Source organism: Lepus europaeus, chromosome 22, assembly GCF_033115175.1.
Source record: "Lepus europaeus isolate LE1 chromosome 22, mLepTim1.pri, whole genome shotgun sequence".
Lineage (NCBI taxonomy): Eukaryota > Metazoa > Chordata > Mammalia > Lagomorpha > Leporidae > Lepus > Lepus europaeus.
In genome coordinates this window covers 6,447,621-6,454,798 of record NC_084848.1, presented here as the reverse complement: position 1 = coordinate 6,454,798, position 7,178 = coordinate 6,447,621, and positions in this window count along the sequence as shown.

Sequence of the window (7,178 nt, the reverse complement as noted above, 5' to 3'; positions counted from 1 at the left end):
TCAAAATTTCTCTCCAGACAAACCCCTCTACCTACAAAAGATGAGTGACTTTTCTCCCAGTCTTGGCTGGGATCAGCTTTCCAGTCTGTTGGGTGTTCCCCAATAAACTCTTTCCCTTAAAAAAAAAGAGGGAGGTGCCTTTCTCTGAAGAGAAGAGAGAACTTCCACTTTGACTATGACCTTGTCTAAATATGATCAGAGTTGGCGAACTCGGAAGGCTTCCATAGCCTTGGCAACTCATGACGGGAGCCTAGGGTGGTTACTGACGCCATAAACTAGAGTGTCAATTTGTTGGGTCAACAACAGGAGTCACTGTGCACTTGCTCCTCATGTGGGATCTCTGTCCTTAATGTGCTGTACATTGTGATTTAATGCTATAACTAGTACTCAAACAGTATGTTTCACTTTGTGTTTCTGTGTGGGTGCAAACTGTTGAAATCTTTACTTAATATATACTAAATTGATTTTCTGTATATAAAGAGAATTGAAAATGAATCTTGATGTGAATGGAAGGGGAGAGGGAGCGGGAGAGGGGAGGGTTGTGGGTGGGAGGGAGGTTATGGGGCGGGGGGGGGAAGCCATTGTAATCCATAAGCTGTACTTTGGAAATTTATATTCATTAAATAAAAGTTAAAAAAATAGAGCAAAGGAAGACTCACAGGGGCGAGGACACCTGTTCCAGGTCATGGAGCCACTCAGTGGTGGCGGCTGTGACTCCCCGTTAGGGCTGGAGTCATCGGAGGGAGGACTATGCCTTCTCCATGGGCTCTGGTGTTGTTTTGGACGACTTAGCTCAGCTCTCTGAACTTCAGTATTGTTACCTATATAATAGGAATAACGGCTTGGGCGAGCTCATAGGATTATTCCTCCTTCCTGACATTTAAAAAAACTTCATTATTTTTTAAAGATTTATTTATTTTTTTCAGAAGACACAGAGAGAGGAAGAGACAGGAAGAGAGAGAGAGAGAGATCTTTCCTCTGCCGGTTCATCCCCAAATGCCTGCAACAGCCAGAGCTTGATCAGTACAAGGCGTGGAGCCAGGAATTCCATCCGGGTCTCCCACATGGGTGACAGCACTTGAATTATCATCTGTGGCCTCCAAGGTTCATCAGTGACAAGGTGCTAAGGGCTGCTCTCGGGGTGGCTCCCAGCTGGCCAGCGTCTGGCAGGTGCAGTCCGACGGCTGGGAACAGGACTTTGGGGAGGATGGGCAGGGGAGGAGGCAACGGTGGGTCTGGCAGCAGCCACTGGGTCACTGGCATGCCCTGGAGGTGATCCACCGCTTGGTGACATCACGGTACAAAGCCTTGGCCCTGAGCCAATCCAAATGACCTGTTTGAAGAACAGATGAGATGTTTCCACTAAAATAATTAAAATCTTAAACGTTGTGGAGCGCAGAGGTATCCGTTCCATTATCTGGAACGCCTGCTTGGTGAAACCGTCCTTCTCGGACAATGCCCGAGCGAGACAGGAGGACTTGGTGACAAACAGGTGACGCAGCAAACAGCAGGGGATGAACCCCCAGGGCTCCCCTGCTCAACCTCGACCCCCCCCGTCCGCGATGAGGGACGCCCATTCCTACTGCCGAGGTGGAGGGAGACCCTGATGCGAGGCTGCTGTGGCTCCTTCTCCATCACTCCCAGTCCTGCGCCAAGCCTCCAGTTGTGCGAGCTCTCGTCCTGTGGTTGTCTCCGCATCTCTCACTGCCTCCACCTGGGGCTTTCCAATCTGAAAGCCTTTGGGCAGTGGATGTCTGTGGGGCAGACACAGACCTGGGAGCCACCCCCAGTGAGGGGAGAGCCCACGAGGTCACTTGCAGGCGTGCCTGCCTTGCTGGTTTTGAGCCGTGGCTACCTTGGTCTCTTAGACCAGGGTTTCATGGGATATCCCAGGGGCCACTGGGGGCGTGGTGGAAGGCGGAGGCTCTGGGGAGAGGCTAGGGAGGCAGGGCTGCAGCTGTGAGCTCCAGGGGCTCTGTCTGGAGTATCAGGGAAGAGCCTGCAGGACAAAGTGAGTCACACACACAGACGACAATCCCGACACAGCCTGCGCGGCTCAGTGGCAGGAGCAGTTAGATGACCCCACCTCCCCCAGAATTTTTGGGTCCCCTGGGGGTCTCTGTGTCTGCACCTGGGGGTAGGGGGTGTCTTGGGCCAGGAAAGACCTCCCTCTGCCCTCTCTTTGCCAAGCCTTCTGCTCCCAGACCTCCTATGGCTTGGAAATCACCCCAGGGTCCCCTCCTAACCAGTGCACCGGCAGCACATCCCTAGCCAACCTCAGTCTTAGGGGGCAGCGGCAGCTGGACAGCAGGGAGTGGGACCCAGGTTCAAATCCTAGCTCTGCCGTTTTACCAACTTGGGGGCTTAGAGGAGCGCTTCGGTTCTCCCAGCTTCAGTTTTCTCCTCCGTGAAACCGTGCTAAGATTTTTGGGTGACATCCTTGGTAAATGGCGCTTTCTAAACAGGTGCACCTGGCACAGAATAGATGTCCAACAAATGGCCTGACTTTGGTATTCCTGAAGCATTTGAATACAATGACCTGTCTGCTTGTGTGTGTGTGTATGTGTGTGTGTGTTGGTACAAGATGAGGGATTTGGGGGTCAAGAGTCCATTCCTCCCTTTGGGGTATGCGGTGGCCCTGTCCAAGGCCTGGTTCTGGGGGACCAGGACATTTTGGGTGCACAGCACAGCTCACCCCATTTTCTATTGCCGCCTCCCTGCACGGGAGTCTGTCTAGTTATTACAGTGACAAATTCTCTCCTCCTACCCACAGCAGCCATTTCATTATATCTCGCATTTCTCGCAGGCTGAACGTTAGCTCTTGTCCTGGGCGTCCCTTTCCTGATATCTTTAATGTATAGGTGCCTATTGACACAGTGACGGATGGTGACAGCCTTCCACGGAGGGGTGAGGCACCTGACAGGCCCGTGCCGACCCAGCGGGGAGAGAGCAAGGATTAAATAAGCAATTACCAATGGGTATTTACCTGATAGATTAGAGCGGCGACTTCAGAGCAGTCTTGCTCTATTAGGTAAATGATCTATGCGTCGCACAGGTTTATAAATATGTATTTCACTAAGAGACTCGGGTCCTGGCAGTAATTAAGACGCATTTCCAAGCCTTCCATTAAAAACTTAGCCCTCCTCTCAATTTTTCAGGAGGAAATGAGCTTAACCCAAGGCGGCAGCCAGCTCGGCGGCTCATCTTGGAGTGGCTCTCTCTGGTTCAGCTGTCCGAGTCCGCTGGGCCTCGCCGGGCAAAGCTCAGCACAGGTCGCGGCAGGGACCACTCTGGCTTGAAAGTGTCACCTCCCAAATCCGCCCGCTGGTGACTTAATCCCCAGAGTTGGGAGGTGGGGCCTTCCGGGGTGTGGGAGTCCCTGGGCTCAGGCGTGGACTGAGGCCAACAGGAAGGGCTGGACACAAGGACGGTGGCTTTGACGTGTCTGCCTTCTGCCCCAGGGGACCAGGTGCTCCTCCCCCGGGGAGGCAGCCTCAGGGTGCCGTCTCGGAGGCTGTGAGACTGCGCCCTCGGAGGCCAGCGCTTTGGTCTCGGCCTCTCCAGCCTCCTGAACCGTGAGCAAGGAGTTCCCGTTCTTTACAAACTACCCACTCTCCTGCGTCGGTTGCACGAAACGGACCAAACAGTGACCAAGTTCGAGCCACAAGCTCCAGCCGCACCTGCCCAATTCTTGCTTCTACAACAACAACAACAACAACAACAACAACAAAGCTTACGATGGGCGTGTCTGGGAATGGTTGTATGTTTTGTGTCTTTGGGAATCCCGCTGTGTACGGAAAGCTGCAGGCCGCTGCTGGGTTCCGGGCCCACTCAGCTTTTCTCGGGGACACCCGTTAGCATCTCGCGAAGCCGCTGTTTCCCGGAGTAGCCTTTTGTGCCTCTGGTTTGCTTTTTTGCAAAGAAGCTCACCGTTCTTTCCCTAGGCCAGCGGAGTCCTTCCCGGGAGCATTCCAGATCCACCTCTGGATCAGATCTCCAAGACCGGCCGCCCTGCGTCCTTGGGGTGGGCGATGCTCTCGGTCTTGTTTCCGGGCTGACTCCTCCTCGCTCCACCTTCTTCTTGTACACTTTCAGCTCCGCTTTAAACCCGACTCTAATGTTGCTCGCATCAGGATGCTGACTCTTTTTTTTTTTTTTTTTGGACAGGCAGAGTGGACAGTGAGAGAGAGAGACAGAGAGAAAGGTCTTCCTTTTCCATTGGTTCACCCTCCAATGGCCGCTGCAGCCAGCACGTTGTGGCCGGCACACTGCATTGATCCGAAGCCAGGAGCCAGGTGCTTCTCCTGGTCTCCCATGGGGTGCAGGGCCCAAGCACTTGGGCCATCCTCCACTGCACTCCCGGGCCACAGCAGAGAGCTGGAAAGGAAGAGGAGAGACCGGGACAGAATCTGGTGCCTCGACTGGGACTAGAACCCGGTCTTCCATCCGCTGGTTCACTCCCTAGATGTCTGCAACAACCAAGACGGAGCCAGGCTGAAGCCAGGAACCGGGAGCTTCTTCCGGGTCTCCCACGTGGGTGCAAGGACCCAAGCACTTGGGCCATCCTCTGCTGCCTTCCCAGGCGCATTAGCAGGGAGCTGGATTGGAAGTGGAGCAGCCGGGACTCAAACCAGCACCCTTATTGGATGCCAGTGTCACAGGTGGCAGTTTTACCCACTGTGCCACAACACCGGACCCCAACATGTCATTTTAATTTTAATTTTCTAATTTATTTTTCAGGAAGGCTGGGCCAGACCGAAGCTGGGAGCCAGGAACTCCATCTGGGTCTCCCACATGGGGGGCGGGGACCCATGTACTTGAGCCATCACCACTGTCTCCCAGAGTTTGCTGGTGTCGGGAGGCGGAGTCGGGAGTGGGACCCAGGCATTCAGGTGCGGAACGCAGCGCCCTTCACAGCAAGCCCCCCATGCTGCGCTTTTTATTCTAGCTTTTTCTACATTAGTGCCGCTTGTTTATTTCCGTGTGGCAGCGTGGGGGTGCGCGGTTTTGCTGCTATTCTCACCCCCCCTCCCTCCCCAGCCTGGAGGGTTCCCAGCCATGGTTCTCAGGCAATGAGCGTTTGCTGCAGGAACTTAACAGATCAAATCTCCCAGAGTAACTTCTGAGGGCTCGCTTTGGTGTGCGGCGCTTCCTTTGCTTGACGGTATGAATTATTGAAGCGACAGAACCCGAGGGAAGACGCATGCCGCCTTGCGTCTGGCCCCATCGCCGCCCGGGATAAAGAGGCAGCCTTTCGGCCGGCGCCCACCCCCGTGGCCCGTGATGAATGAAGCGCTCGACTCGCCCCGGTTTGATAGACTCATTTGAAAGAGCCACTGGGTATTATTTTAACAGCAATATCAGCACTCTGCGCCCCTTGTAGGTTTCCTGACTCCTGATGTCTGAGCAAGTGCTTTTGGCCCCGGCTCAGTGGCAGCGGTGTTGGGGTGAACGCTCTCCCAGCCGTCCCTGGGCCCCATGGACATGAGCTGCTTTATCTCGGGAGACCGTGGGGCAACCAGGCTTTAAATAAATAAAATGAATGTGCCCGCCAGCCAGGATGCCCGCGAGCCAGCGTTTCCAACGATGTAATGTGGGTATGAAGCAAGCTTGTGGATGGAGGCGGGAGGGGGGTGATGGGGCGGGGGCAGGAGGCCATCGCTCAGCTCAGCCTGAGAGCCGCCCCGGGAGCCCGGGCAGGGCGGCGGCGCCACTCCGCAAACTCGCCTGTTTCATTGGCTGGGCGCCGTTGTGCCTTTATGGGGCGTGGGGTTGGGGGGGGGGGCTCTTTAACTGGAAATACCGATTGTAACACCTGGTAGGCATCACGTCAAATCTCTCCCTCTCTCTCTCTTTTTTTAAAAATGTATTTGACAGGTAGAGTTATAGACAGTGAGAGACAGAGAGAAAGGTCTTCCTTCCGTTGGGTCACCCCCCAAATGGCCACCACTGCCAGCCCGCTGTGCCGACCCGAAGCCAGGAGCCAGGTGCTTCTCCTGGTCTCCCATGGGGTGCAGGGCCCAAGCACCTGGGCCATCCTCCACTGCCTTCCCAGGCCACAGCAGAGAGCTGGACTGGAAGAGGGGCAACCGGGACTAGAACCCAGCGCCCATATGGGATGCCGGCACCGCAGGCGGAGGATTAACCAAGTGAGCCATGGCGCCAGTCCCCCCTTTCTGATGTGTGCACACATGTGTGGTGTGTGCGTGCGGGTGTGCGTGTGTGTACGGGTGTGTGCACATATGTGTGGTGTGTGTATGGGTGTGTGCACACATGTGTGGTGTGTGTACAAGTGTGTGCACACACGTGTGGTGTGTGCGAGTGTGTGCACACATGTGTGGTGTGTTTGTGTGGGTGTGTGCACACATGTGTGGTGTGTGTATGGGTGTGTGCACACATGTGTGGTGTGTGTACGGGTGTGTGCACACATGTGTGGTGTGTGCATACAGGTGTGTACACACATGTGTGCTGTATGCGTGTGTACAGGTGTGTGTACACAGGTGTGCGAGCAGGAGGCCCTGAAGTGGGGGGTCTGATTGCAGCCCGGGGAAGTTGAGTCACAGCCTCTGAGCACCCTCATCTGGTCATTCACCTTCCTGCTCTCTTCACTGCTTCTAGTGCCCGGCGAGCTCCCGAGGCTCTACGTGACGGTGAGCAGCGGTCGGCTGGAGAGGGGGCAAATTCTCCCCGGGCAACCCCGGCGCCTGCCCCGAGCCTTTTAGAACCCAAAGTGGACCATCCGCTCTTGTTCAGTTTCGTCTCCATTTTACTTCAGTTACTTTGTAAAAGATTTATTTAATTATTTGAAAGGCAGTGTTACACAGAGCCAGGGAGAGTCAGAGAGAAACACAGAGAGGGAGACACACACACACACAGAGAGAGAGAGAGAGAGAGAGAGAGAGAGACACAGAGATCGCCCATCTGCTGTTTCACTGCCCAAATGGCCACAACAGCCAGGGCTGGGCCAGGCCAAAGCCAGGAGCCAGAAGATCCATCCGGGTCTCCCACGTGGGTGCAGGGGCCCAGGCACGTGGGCCATCTGCTGCTGCTTTCCCAGGCTCATTAGCCGGGAGCCGGATCGGAAGCTGAGCAGCCGGGAGTCGAATTGGTCGGGAGGGAGCTTGCCAGTGACCGATGGCACTTGCCGTGAGCTCCCCTAGGAGAAGGTGGGGTTCCCT